Consider the following 14109-nt stretch of genomic DNA (forward strand, 5'->3'; position numbering starts at 1 on the left):
GGTCCATTGTTTCTTCATTGGCAATTTCCTTGTTTGGGAGGTTGTAGGGCTGTGAGGGGTTAACTCAGGCTTCCTCTATTCCTCCAGCATCCTGGACCACAGCAACAGGACTCAGCATGATCCTAGCAATCTGCTTTACATTCCATTTCCCTGCTAAAGGCCTGGATGGGGTGTGTTCTGAATATGTGACTAGCTCATTGGTCCTCACAATCAGGACATCACTGTTTTCTAAGCTGTTGCTGTACAGCGCGTTGAGAAGACTTGCATGAGAATGCCAGGTCACTTCATCAAATGCCACACTATGTATGGAGAAGGCAACGTGTACAGACAAGTGGAATGAATGCAAGTGACAGTTCTTTTCTGTCTTTAACCGTTGTTTGCTGCGCTTGGGCATCCAAAAATACTAAATAGTTATGGCATGTGGTGGTGATTCTTTCACAAAGTATTGAAACATTCTGATCCTATCTCCAGCAACAATGGGCTATCACACAATAATGTTTGGGAGATTTCTTATTCTTCTTAATGATGTCATTGGTTGCTTTAAGCAGAATGTTTAGCTTTTGTATTGTAGAATTGTTTTTTATCTCTGAAAATACTAATAGGGTCAACATACCTCCTCCCAACTTTGTAAATTTAAAGAAAAGTTTGGAGAAACAATATGATTGGAAGTCAGTTCATTAATTTCACAATATAATGTTCATTCTTCTACATGGTACATTTTACATGTAGTAATGCATATTGACAGACTTAGGAGAAATTAGAACTATTGCATATGGGGGATTAAATGTGGCTGAAAGAACTTCAACTTCCATATTTCCCAAATTAAGTAAAGATCTCTAACTTTTAGGATATATTCAGATAAACTTAGGCACTAATTTTTCAGACGCCATTTGCTAAACATAATAAGGGTGGAGGCTAGAAGAATTGTTTCACAAAACAGAGAGAGAGAGAGAAACAGAGAGGGGGGAGGAAGGGAGGGAGAGAGGGAGAGATGGAGAAAAGGAGAGTGGGAGGAAGGCAAGAGAGAGGGAGGGAGGGAGAGAAAGGGGGAGAGAGAAAGGGAGAGAGGAGGGAGAGAGAGGGAGAGGAGAGAAAAGGAGAGAGGGGAAGGGGAAGGAGAAGGGGGAGAGATGGAGAAGAGAGAGAAAGAGAGGAAGAGAAGGAGGGAGGGAGAGAGGAAGGAGAAAGGGGAGGAGAAAGAGGATAAGAAAAAAATGTTGCAGAAAATTCAGCATAAGAGCCTAAGTTTTTTGTCCCAGGATACATAGTGAAAGCAGGAGGATAACATATAGATAAGAAGTGGAACCAATTTTCTAGCATCTTCAGAGAAATCTATTTTCATTATCTATAATAATTGAACCACAAGATTTAGATTCCATCACCATTGGAATGTTTCTTATTATTGGACCAGTAAATCTTTTTTTCTGATCCTACATTTCTCATGACATCCTTTACATTTCTTGTATGCAGTTCCTTATTTTTAAAGCATTATAATCTCTTAACGTGCACTGTGTGTTCATTGTCTTTTGGATGATCTCCAACTATAATTCTACAAATATTCTATAATTTGAAGGTATATGACTTCAACAACAACAAAGTTGTATTTAAAAGGGAGGGGGGGGGTGCAGCTGGGAGGCTCAGTGAATTGAGAGCCAGACCTGGAGACAGGAGGTCCTAGGTTCAAATGTGGCCTCAGATACTTCCCAGCTGTGTGACCCTGGGCAAGTCACTTGACCCCCCATTACCTCTCTTCTGCCCTGGAACCAAAACACAGTATTGATTGTAAGACAGAATGAAAGGGTTTAAAAAAAGGGGGGACAGGCTTTGTTTCGGGGAGATGCTTTAAACTAGTAAAAGACCTGTATAATTTCCCAGTCAGTACCTCCTTTTCTCCTCTTCATGATTCAGTTTTGGAACTAGCTCTTTGTCCAAGCAAATGAGAAGCAAAGTAGAGGGAATACTGGACCTGAAGACCTCAGTTCAAATCCTGCCTCAGACATAAACCAACTGTCTCTGACCGAAAAAAAAAAAAAAGTCACTTTAACCTTTGTCTACTCCAGTTTCCTCTATTGTAAAACAGGAATAATAATAGCATCTATCTCAGAGGGTTATTGGTTTTTTTTAAACATTATTTTATTTGGTCATTTCCGAACATTATTCATTGGAGACAAAGATGCTTTTCTTTTCTCCCCCCTCACCCCCAACCTATTCCATAGCCAACGTACGATTCCACTGGGTATCACATGTCTTCTTGATTCGAACTCATTTCCATGTTGTGGGTATTTGCATTAGAGTGTTCATTTAGAGTCTCTCCTCAGTCATATCCCCTCATCCCCTATAGTCAAGCAGTTGCTTTTCCTCAATGTTTTTACTCCCAAAGTTTGTCCTCTGCTTGTGGGTTGTGTTTTTTCTCCTATATTCCTGCAGATTATTCAGGGACATTGCATTGACACTAATGGAGAAGTCCATTACCTTCGATTGTAACACAGTGTATCAGTCTCTGTGTACAATGTTCTCCTGGTTCTGTTCCTCTCACTCTGCATCACTTCCTGGAGGTTATTCCAGTCTCCATGGAATTCCTCCACTTTATTATTCCTTTGAGCACAATAGTATTCTATCACCAACATATACCACAATTTGTTCAGCCATTCCCCAATTGAAGGGCATCCCCTCATTTTCCAATTTTTTGCCACCGCAAAGAGCGCAGCTATGAATATTCTTGTACAAGTCTTTTTCCTTATTATCTTTTTGGGGTAAAAACCCAGCAGTGCTATGGCTGGATCAAAGGGCAGGCAGTCTTTTATCGCCCTTTGGGCATAGTTCCAAATTGCCCTCCAGAATGGTTGGATCAATTCACAACTCCACCAGCAGTGGATTAGTGTCCCTACTTTGCCACATCCCCTCCAGAATTCATTACTTTCCTTTGCTGTCATGTTAGCCAATCTGCTAGGTGTGAGGCGATACCTCAGAGTTATTTTGATGTGCATCTCTCTGATTATCAGAGATTTAGAACACTTTTTCATGTGCTTATTAAATATGTCCCTTGCCCATTTATCAATTGGAGAATGGCTTGATTTTTTGTATAATTGATTTAGCTCTTTATAAATTTGAGTAATTAAACCTTTGTCAGAGGTTTTTATGAAGATTGTTACCCAATTTGTTGCTTCCCTTCTGATTTTGGTTACATTGGTTTTGTTTGTACAAAAACTTTTAAATTTGATGTAATCAAAATTATTTATTTTACATTTTGTGACTCTTTCTAAGTCTTGCTTGGTTTGAAAATCTTTCCCTTCCCAAAGGTCTGACATGTATACTATTCTGTGTTCACCTAATTTACTTATAGTTTCCTTCTTTATGTTCAAGTCATTCACCCATTCTGAGTTTATCTTGGTGTAGGGTGTGAGGTGTTGATCCAAACCTAATGTCTCCCACACTGTCTTCCAATTTTCCCAGCAGTTTTTATCAAATAGTGGATTTTTGACCCAAAAGCTGGGATCTTTGGGTTTATCATATACTGTCTTGCTGAGGTCACTTACCCCAAGTCTATTCCACTGATCCTCCTTTCTGTCTCTTAGCCAGTATCAAATTGTTTTGATGACCACTGCTTTATGATATAGTTTGAGATCTGGGACTGCAAGACCCCCTTCTTTTGTGTTTTTTTTTCTCATTATTTCCCTGGATATCCTTGATCCTTTGTTCTTCCAAAATAACTTTATGTTTTTTTCTAAATCAGTAAAAAAATTTTTTGGAAATTCAATGGGTATGGCACTAAATAGATAGATAAGTTTGGGTAGGATGGTCATTTTTATTATATTGGCTCGTCCTACCCATGAGCAGTTAATGTTTTTCCAATTGCTCAAGTCTAGTTTTAGTTGTGTGGAGAGTGTTTTGTAGTTGTGTTCATAAAGTTCCTGTGTTTGTCTCAGCAGATAGATTCCTAGGTATTTTATTTTGTCTAAGGTGATTTTGAATGGGATTTCTCTTTCTAGTTTTTGCTGCTGAGCTGTGTTGGAAATATACAGAAATGCTGATGACTTATATGGGTTTATTTTGTATCCTGCAACTTTGCTAAAGTTGTTGATTATTTTGATTAGCTTTTTGGTTGAATCTCTAGGATTCTTTAAGTAGACCATCATGTCATCCGCAAAGAGTGATAACTTGGTCTCCTCCTTACCTATTTTAATGCCTTCAATTTCTTTTTCTTCTCTAATTGCTACTGCTAGTGTTTATAATACAATGTCAAATAATAGAGGTGATAATGGGCATCCTTGTTTCACTTCTGATCTTATTGGAATGCATCTAGTTTATCCCCATTGCAGATGATATTAGCTGATGGTTTTAGATATATACTGTTTATTATTTTTAGGAACGACCCTTCTATTCCTATGCTTTCTAGTATTTTTAATAGGAATGGGTGTTGTGTTTTATCAAAGGCTTTTTCTGCGTCTATTGAAATAATCATGTGATTTTTGTTGGTTTGCTTGTTGATATGGTCAATTATATGGATGGTTTTCCTAATATTGAACCAGCCCTGCATCCCTGGTATAAATCCTACTTGATCATGGTGAATGACCCTTCTGATCACTTGCTGGAGTCTTTTTGCTAGTATCCTATTTAAGATTTTTAATGATTGCCTTAATTTCCTCTTCATTGGAGGTGATGTCCCCCTTTTCATCTTTGATGCTGTTAATTTGCTTTTCTTCTTTCCTTTTTAAAATTAGATTGACCAGTACTTTGTCTATTTTTTCCCAAAGTACCAGCTTCTAGTCTTATTTATTAGTTCAATAGTCCTATCACTTTTGATTTTATGAATTTCTCCCTTAATTTTTAGGATCTCTAGTTTGGTTTTCTTCTGGGGGGGTTTAATTTGTTTGCTTTCAAGTTTTTTTACTTGCATTTCCAATTCATTGATCTCTGCCCTCCCTAGTTTGTTAATATATGCACTCAGGGATATGAATTTTCCTATGATTACTGCTTTGACTGCATCCCAGAAGGTTTGAAAGGATGTCTCACCATTGTCATTTTCCTCGATGAAATTATTAATTGTTTCTAAGATTTGTTCTCTAAGTAACCAATTTTGGAGTATCATATTATTTAATTTCCAATTAATTTTTGATTTGGTTCTCCATGTACCCTTACTGATCATTATTTTTATTGCCTCATGATCTGAAAAGGCTGCATTTATTATTTCTGCTTTTCTGCATTTGTATGCCATGTTTCTGTGACCTAGTGTATGGTCAATCTTTGTGAATGTGCCATGTGCTGCTGAAAAGAAGGTGTATTCCTTTTTGTCCCTATTTATTTTTCTCCATATGTCTATTAACTCTAATTTTTCTAAGATTTCATTCACTTCTTTTACCTCTTTCTTATTTATTTTTTGATTTGATTTATCTAAATTTGATAGTGGTTGGTTCAAATCTCCCACTAATATGGTTTTACTGTCTATTTCCTCCTTCAGTTCTCCTAGTTTCTCCATTAGAAATTTGGGTGCTATACTATTTGGTGCATACATATTGATTAGTGATATTTCCTCATTGTCTTTTATCAGGATGTAGTTACCTTCCCTATCCCTTTTAATCAGGTCTATGTTTGCTTTGGCTTTGTCAGATATCATGATTGCAACTCCTGCCTTCTTTCTATCAATTAAGGCCCAGAAGATCTTACTCCATCCTTTAATTCTGACCTTGTGAGTATCTACCTATCTCATGTGTGTTTCTTGAAGACAACATATGGTAGGGTTTTGGATTCTAACCCATTCTGCAATTCGTCTACGTTTTATGGGTGAGTTCATCCCATTCACATTCAAAGTTATGATTGTCACTTGTGGACTCCCTGGCATTTTGATATCCTCCCCTAATTCTGACCTTTCTTCTTTAGCTATAACCTTTTAAGCTAGTGATTTACTTTAAATCAGTCCCCCTAGTCCTGTCCTTGATATGTTTCCCTTTCTAGTCCCTCCCTTTTTGTTCCCTTCCCCTCCCCCCTCTCCTTCCCTCCCTTTTTTGTGTTCCCTCCCCCCCCCTTGGTTTTCCCTTCTCCCTTACCCTGTTGGATAAGATAAAATTCAAGATCCCAATGGATCTGGATGCTCTTCCATCTCAGAGTTGATTTCACTGAGAGTAAGGTTTAAGTAAAAACTCTCTTCCTCTCCTTCTTATAGGAAAATTCTTCCCCTCCCCTTCCCATGTGTATCTTTGGTTGAGAAAGATTATTCTATTAGATTATTCTATTTAGTTTTTTTTCTATTTCTTGGAGTATATTTTAGTACCATCAATGATTCTCTCCTCCCTTTTTCTTTCTATCCCCCCTTTCTCCATATCATCTTGATGCCCCAAACTTTCCCTTTGCATGATTCTTCTTACTACTCTAATGATGCATACAATTTTTGAGAGTTACACTTTACATTTTCCCCACATATTAATATATATAATTTGATATAAATGTAGTCCTTATAGAAGAGAGTTTGAATAAAAGAAAAAGATAACATTTTTCTCCTTTTCCCATTCCTTCATATTTACCTTTTCATGTTTCTCTTGATCTTTGTGTTTGAGTATCAAACTTTCCACAGAGGTCTGGTCTTTTCTTTACAAACACTTGGAAATCTTGTATTTTGTTGAATGCACATACTTTCCCCTGGAAGTATGTAGTCAGTTTTGATGGATAGTTGATTCTTGGTTGACGACCCAGCTCTCTTGCTTTTCTGAATATCATGCTCCATGCCTTACAGTCATTCAGAGTGGAAATTGCTAGGTCCTGTGTGACCCTTATTGGTTTTCCTTTATATCTAAATTGTCTTTTTCTATCTTCTTGTAAGATTTTTTCTTTTGCTGGGAAGCTTTGGAATTTGGCAATTATATTCCTGGGAGTTATCTTTTGGGGATTTAGTGTAGAGGGTGTTCTGTGGGCTCTTTCAATGCATATTTTGTCCCCTTGTTCTAGAATCTCTGGGCAATTTTCTTTGATGATATCATGTGTTATGATATCAAGATTACTGTTTATTTCTGGCTTCTCTGGTAGACCAATGATTCTCAGATTGTCTCTCCTTCCTCTGTTTTCCAGGTCTGTCACCTTGTCAGTGAGATATTTTATGTTATCTTCTAATTCTTTAGTCTTTTGACTTTGCTTTATTAATTCTTGCTCTTTTGCAAGGTCATTGTCTTCCAGTTGCCTGATTCTGACCTTTAAAGACTGGTTTTCCTTTTAAGTTTGGTCTGACCTGTTTTTTGAGGCTTTGAGCTGTTTCTGCATTTGCATATTTTGGTCTCTCAGATTGCTGAGTTTCTTTTGCATTGTTTCCCATTTTTCCTGCCATAAGGCTTCCATTTTTTTTTATAATTTCTCATTTGAATTCTTCAAGATTTTGTGGAGAATTTCCATTTCCTTTGGAAGATTTTGGAGCATTTGTTTGTGTTTCCTCTTCTATCTCCTCTATATTTTGTATTTTTGCTCCATAAAATGTGTCCAAAGTCACCCCCTTCTTCTTGCTTTTCTTTGTGTTTGGAGGCTTTTGCACTTCCATACTGTTTGCCATCTCTATGGTTTTTCTTCCCCTTTCCAGTCAGAAATCTGAGTGAGGAGGACTGGTTCTTAGTGTATCTGTCTGATGGTCTAAGGCTTTAGTCCCAGGCAAATTGTCCGTTCTCCTCAGCTGCGCTGTCTTCCTGGGGAAGCCCAGGGTCTGCCCTCCCCTGCCTGCCAATTTTTCAGGTGTTACTGCTCTCAGTTCCCTCCACTTGCTTCTCCACTGCCTTACTTCCACGTGCCGAACCTGGCACAGCACTGTCCACAAAGTATCTCAGTGCCTTTGCCGGCCCTGAGGTTCCTGTCCTTTCAGAGGGCCCTGCACTTTAAGGGGGAGAGGTCCTGGCCTCCTTGAGCTCTTAGGGCTCCTGATGGGATTGGGTTCAGCTGGGTTGGTTTGGATGTGCCCTGAGGCAAAAACCTTTTGTGAGACTCTGATGGAAGGACCCAGCCAGGGGGCTACAGGCTCCCCCTGCCCCCGTCTCTCTCAGGCTGCTTCCCTGCTGTCTGTATTGGATGCCCCGAGACTTGCCCAGGTTGCTTTCAAGGTACATCCTTCAAACCAGCACCTTTGCAGGCCCTGAGGTTCCTGCCCTTTCAGAAAGCCCTGGACTCTAAGGGGGGAGGGGTCTTGGCCTCCCTGAGCTCTGAGGACTTCTGATGGGATTAGGTTCAGCTGGGTTGGTCTGGTCAGAGGGTTATTGTGAGAAGCAAATGACATCATATTTGTAAAGTGCTTAGCATAGTGTCTGAACCACAGCAGGCACTTGATAAATACTTATTCTCTTCCCTTTCTATTTGCAATGTATCTAAGATATATGTACTAATGGTTGAACTCTTTGGGTTATTTATTCACTTCTATATTCCAATGTGGACAAGAGGCATTCTTTTTTAAAAATGTTTCTTATTTTATTTTTTCCCCAATTACATATAAAAACAATTTCCATCTTTCAAAGAATATTGAGTCTCAAATTCTTTCTCTGCCTTCCTCACCTAAATCTCCCCCACCACCACCACCTTTAGATGGTAAGCAATCTCCTATAGGTTTTACATGTGCAATCACATAAAACATTTTTCCATTAAGAGTCTTTCTTTATTCACTTGTTTTTTCCTGTATAGGTAGTTAGGCCAAACTGTTTTGAGCAATGATGGATCTCATTTAGCAAGCTATGAATGGTGTAAGTTTTGGTGCAATTAGTATAAAATCATCCACAAAGAGGAACATCTGGAAGACTTCATCATCTGTAGGGAATCCCTTTTCCATTTGACATCCTTCATGATGATGACACTAGAGAAAAATGCTAAACATGCTTTGGCCAAACATGCATTGCTTTGTTTTATGCCCCACTGGATAATAAATAATCAGAGGATTGTCAAGCACAGTTAATTCAGTTGTTACTTTTTTCAAGTCATTTTGTATAATTTCACATATACGTGATAGACATATTGTTGGATAAATTGTTAAAAATAGTATTTTGGTCTATCTAATCCATAGCAATTTTTAAAAATAATAATCAATATCAGCACAGGACAATCTTGGGTTCTCTATACTTTTGAGTTAATTGTGTGAGTCAAAAATGTGTTCTGTTAAAGAATATAATTTGCAGAAACTTTACTTGTTCCCTTATTTTGCCTTTATCAATAATAGGTATATTATACCTATATCTTTATCAACAATGTTCTCAATGTATATGTTGATTAATCTCAAAATTTTTATGGAGTTGTGAAAGTAGGCAAATGGATCAGTTGTCTTTTCATGAGGTATAATAATGTCTACCTTACCTTTAGTGTTCTTCCCTTTCTTAGATATTTTGAAACTTAACTTCATAGGGCAAAATTATGTCTTCCAAATACCAAATATACCAAATACCCAAATACCAAATACTATCATAGCTTCTATTGCAGTGTTTATTTTCTCCCATATCTTTTCTACATCTCTCCTTTCTTCCTAATTTCCTTTCTGTTGAGAGCAGTCACCCACTTTCAGAACCGCAGAGCTATCCTCTAATTTTTTCTTCTAGCCCTTTACATCCAATCATTTTTACAATTCAACTCATGTCAGTTCTGTCTCTGATATATCTAATATTTGTCCTCTTCTCCCTAATCACACATTCAGAGCTTTATTTCAGGCTTTCACCTCTTTTTCAAAAGTCTTAGCCCTTGATTCCTCTTTCTACCAAGGACAAATGCATGCTACAATGATGGGTTATATTGGTCAGAATACAATTCTTTGGTTTGATAAGATCTATAGAGAGAAGAGCAGCTATAAGTCTTAAAAGAGACAGAATGTTTTCCTCAGTTTGGAGAGTGAAAATCTTATAGATTTTGAGAAGCCAGTTCATGAAGAGTAGTACTAGTGTCTCTATGACAGTACAGGAATTCAGCTTTTGTTTTTGTTTTGTGAGGAGCGAGAGCCAGGGGGAGAGGAAGAGTCAGTGCTACATCAGCTGCTGCCACTTTCAAGACCTGGGTTGCTAAACCATAGAGATACCACTTGGGCTGAGATGAGAGAGACTGACTGCTTGAGTCTGCTGAGAAAGATAATGATGATGCTTCTTTCCCTCCCAACCTACCCCAATATACATCTTAAACAACCTCTTTTTCTGTCTCTCTGTCTCTCTCTGTCTCTGTCTCTGTCTCTGTCTCTGTCTCTGTCTCTGTCTCTCTTACACACACACTTTCCCTTCCCTCCCAGAGGAAATGAGATCCTGCATTCCAATTTTTCTCTCTCTACATTTATACTTTCTCTTTAATTAGTTGAATATCAGTTAGATAAAATGTGATCAATCCTAGCTGCTTCTGATCTGGATGTTTCATTAATAAAAAGAGATAGATAATGAGAAATGCCAAGCAAAACCAGATCAAATGACAGAGAAGAAATGATCTCTCTGAATCACCAGACTTTTGTCTCAACTGGGGATCTGCTGAGAAAGAGATAATTATTGATATTGAAAAATATGTTCTATATACGTGTCAAAGCAGAGTATAAACTGAATCCAGGGTTTTCCCTTAGGTGAAAGTGAGCCTTTTGTCTTGGAGAGAGGAGGGGCTGGGTGGCTGCTTTGAATCATAGTGACTTCCCCTTTATTTCTCCCTCCATGTGTAATCAAAAGAATTTCTCTGATTGGGTGAAGTGAAAAGCAGTAAGTGACTAGAGAGTAGGTAATATTCACCCGGAGGAAAAGAAAAGTGGCTGAAGAGGACTGGAAATACTTCTAGACCACAGAGAGAGGCCAGAGAAAAGGGAAGGAGTACCCCACCTCCCCAGGCTTTCTCTAACCCAATAGGTCAGTTTTTCTCCACCTTATACTAACGGCCCTTATAGATGGGGGCTACAGCCTTATAATTGCTTTTCAGTCTTTCTTCAGTTGCTAAAGCTATATTACTAAAGCAAGTTCTATTCTGTCATTCTCCTGTTTACTCTCATGGTTCCCTTCAGTTCCTAGGATAAAATACACATTCTTCTGTTTGACTTTTTAAAGCTTTTCATTGTCTGCCTCCAGGTTTATTTCATAGTATTCTCCCTCACATACTCTACACTCCAGGCAAAGTGGCCTCCTTGATAAATCTGAAAATACAAAATTCCAACTCCTCTCTCTAGACCTATTTCTGGAATTCATTTCCTTCTTATTTCTGTTCCTCAGTATCTTTAACTTTTTTTCAAAGCTCAATTCAAGTGCTGCTTCCTACAGGAAGCCCATCTTGATGCCTGATGGTTAATGCCTTTCTCTAGAAATTATTCTTTCTTCCCTAAAGATTGTAAATTCCTTGAGGGCAAGGACTGTTTTGGTTTTGTCTTTTAATCCTCAGCGCCTGGTATATATATATATATATATATATATATATATATATATATATATATATAATCGTTGTTGTTGTTCAGTCACTCAGTTGTGTCCAAATCTTTGTAACCACATGGATGATAGCTATCCATGAGATTTTCTTGGCAAAGTAGAGTAGTTTACCATTCCCTTCTCCTAAGGATCCAATCAATTCTTTTATCAGGCAATCAGAGGTTAAGTGACTTGTCCAGGGCCACACTGCTAGGAAAAGTCTGAGGTTAGATTTGAACTCTGATATTCCTGACTTTAGGATCAGCACTATACACCAAGCTGACTGGTGCATAGTAGATGCTTAATAAACATCTGTGAAACAAATTGAATAAAATACACCCGAGAAGGAGAGAATTAATGTCTAAATATGATAACTCCATTTTAATTAATAAGAAAAATAGTTTATTTTAGACATATTTACAAATCTTTTACATTTTTTACCTGTTTACTTTCTTCCACTTTCATTCAAAGATGCTTGAAAGATGAATTGATGAATCTGATTAATTAGGTCTATGGTAAAGCTATCTTTAATCTTGCTTTGCTTTCTTCTTTCTCTCTTTTCTCTCTCCATTTCTTTTTTCTTTGTTTTCTTTCTTTTTTCTCTTTCTTCTTCTTCTCCTACTCTTCCTCCTCCTCCTCCTTCTTCTCTTCTTCCTCCTCTTTCTTCCTAACCTTCTATCCTTCTCAATATTATATTTCATAAGTTTATATTCTAAACTGGCATTGCTCTTGACTACCATATCTTTCTTTTTGGCAAAGAGATCAAGTTTTGATGATTACAGCAGTTTCTAGTGGCCTTTGGTCTTCATTATAGCAATTGATTTACATTGCTCAAATGATCATAATTGGTGTCAACTTTTCTTCCTCTAGTTCTCATTTTTTGGCATCCACAATTTATTTAGGTGGATCAGGATATGGGCATTTTGATTGTACTCCAAATACTTTTCTCCTTTTTATTCCTTGTTCTAGTTTTGTATTAATTATGATCTTTGCTTTAACATAGCAATGGTCTGTCTGTGCAGGTGCCTGATTGGGAAATTATTCCTACATTGATAGCAAGTCACTTGACTATCTCTAAAACACAAAAAATTTATTTTTTAATTTTTATACAGTGTTTGCCATGGCAAGTATCCTTATTTAAAAAACAAAAACAAAAACCTTACCTTGTATAGAATCAGTACTATGTATTGGTTCTAAGGCAGAAGAGCAGTAAGGGCTAGGCCTGTGATGGCAAACCTATAGCAAGTATGCCAGACAAGGCATACAAGACTCTCTCTATGGGCATGGGCAACATTTCCAGTCATAGTTCCTTACTAGAAAGGCAGAGGGACTTGGGTGGAGCTATTCCTTCCTCCTCTCCACCTTACCTGATGCCTTTTTTTCACACCTCTCACCCCACTGCCCAGCAACCCAAGAGGAAAGAGCTTTCTACCTCCTCTGTGTGTGGTAAGGGGGGTGGAGAACAGGGCGAATGCTGCACTCAGTGGAGGGAGGGCAGGGCATGGCATGCAGTCTCTAAATATTTGCTATCACTGGGCTCAGCAATGGGGGTTAAGTGACTTGTCCATGGTCACATAGCCAGGAAGTGTCTGAGGTCATATTGGAACCAGGACCTATCTCTAAGATAGGCTTTTTATCCACTGAGTCACCTACCTCCCATAATAATAATTGTGCATTTTTTTAGGCAAGCAGGGTTAAGTAACTTGCCTAGGGTCACAGAGCTAGGAATCATCTGAAGGTAGATTTGAATCCAGGTCCTCTTGACTCAAGGGCTGGTATTCTATCCACTGCTCCATTTAGCTGCTCACATCAAGTATCTGTTAACTCTTTTCTTGAAAAAATGAATTCATGATTCACAGGTGGTAAACTTCTATACAATCTATAAGTCCTTTCTTTTTCACAATCTTGAATAATACTTTCCACTGTATTTTTCACTATTCCCATATCCCTTATTCCTCCTTTTTGCACTAAAGTAGGAGCCTCAAATTTAAATTTACATTTGGTTTAATTTGGAGATTTATATTAAGTTCTTCAAAGAATTTTTCTATATCCTTATCCTCTACAGCAGATGTTGGCACATAAACTATAATTATCTTCATGGTAGTCTTTTTGTAAATACTTATCAGCAGTATTGCAACAGATGACAAAATAGCCTCTGGAACTGTTTCTTTTTTTTTCTGTAAATGTAATAAAACCAATCCCTTCTCTTTGCCTCTCCAAGGAGAACCTATAAGTCATCCTTCTCTTTGCCTATAACTTCCTATTGTGTTCTTTGTTACAAGTCTAACAATTTAATCATCTCCTTGCTTGCCCTCTCCCTTTCCACTAAGGAGGACCTCTTAGCTCTGGACCCATTTACAAATGGATAGCTCATGTTCCAACTTCTAGGAACCTGAAGTCCAAAGAGATAGGTCAGGTTAGAAGGGTACAGATGCCAGGTCTATCTTGGAGGCAGAATCAACAATTTAAACAACTGATTGAATATGGAAAATGAAGGGAAATAAAGAGTCAAGAAGTTGTAGAATGCAGACATGGTGCACTAGAAGGTCCCAAACAAATAGGAATTAGGAAGAGAGATGGGTGTGAGGGAGGAAGATACTGAATTCTGTTCAGTGTATTGAGTTTATGATTTCTAAAGGACAGTCATTTGGTAATATCCAATAGGCTTTGTAGGACAGGAGTTTACAAGAGACATTAATGGTAGATATATAGCTCTGGGAGTCATACATATCAATGGAATTGGAATCTGTGGGAC

This window comes from Monodelphis domestica, chromosome 1, assembly GCF_027887165.1.
Source record: "Monodelphis domestica isolate mMonDom1 chromosome 1, mMonDom1.pri, whole genome shotgun sequence".
Taxonomy (NCBI): domain Eukaryota; kingdom Metazoa; phylum Chordata; class Mammalia; order Didelphimorphia; family Didelphidae; genus Monodelphis; species Monodelphis domestica.